Source organism: Buceros rhinoceros, unplaced genomic scaffold, assembly GCF_000710305.1.
Source record: "Buceros rhinoceros silvestris isolate BGI_N320 unplaced genomic scaffold, ASM71030v1 scaffold11419, whole genome shotgun sequence".
NCBI lineage: Eukaryota > Metazoa > Chordata > Aves > Bucerotiformes > Bucerotidae > Buceros > Buceros rhinoceros.
In genome coordinates, this window is record NW_010430950.1 from 29,030 (window position 1) to 29,350 (window position 321).

At 57.9% G+C, this 321-nt stretch overlaps 1 protein-coding gene across 1 annotated transcript in view; it reads right to left on the reverse strand.

Moving 5' to 3' along the window:
* Window positions 1-321, reverse strand: part of EPHA10 (EPH receptor A10) — a gene marked incomplete at its 5' end in the record, with an annotated part of 4,992 nt that overhangs the window by 2,723 nt on the left and 1,948 nt on the right. The gene's annotated exons all lie outside the window — the stretch shown is intronic.

The following is a 321-nucleotide window of genomic DNA, read 5'->3' on the forward strand; positions in this document are numbered from 1 at the left end:
GAAAGGGGCAAACCCGGTGCGTGAAGCCACGGGGAGGGAGAGCCGGTTCCACTGAGGGGCTGCAGGGCAGCCCCCGGCTCACCTAAGGGCTCAGGGCAGCTTCTCCAGGAGCAGGCAGCGCTCAGGAGACATGCTAGCTAGCAGAGCTGACGAGGTGTGGGTGCGAATCAAGCAGGACTTAAAATTCTTTATCAAAACCCACGAATTTCATTATAAGTGATAAAACAGACATGAGGAATACCGAAGCTGCCAGGGCTGCCACCCGCCAACTCTCTGCCAGTCCACACAGACCTGCGGGAGGGCTTGTGGCCAGGGGAAGAA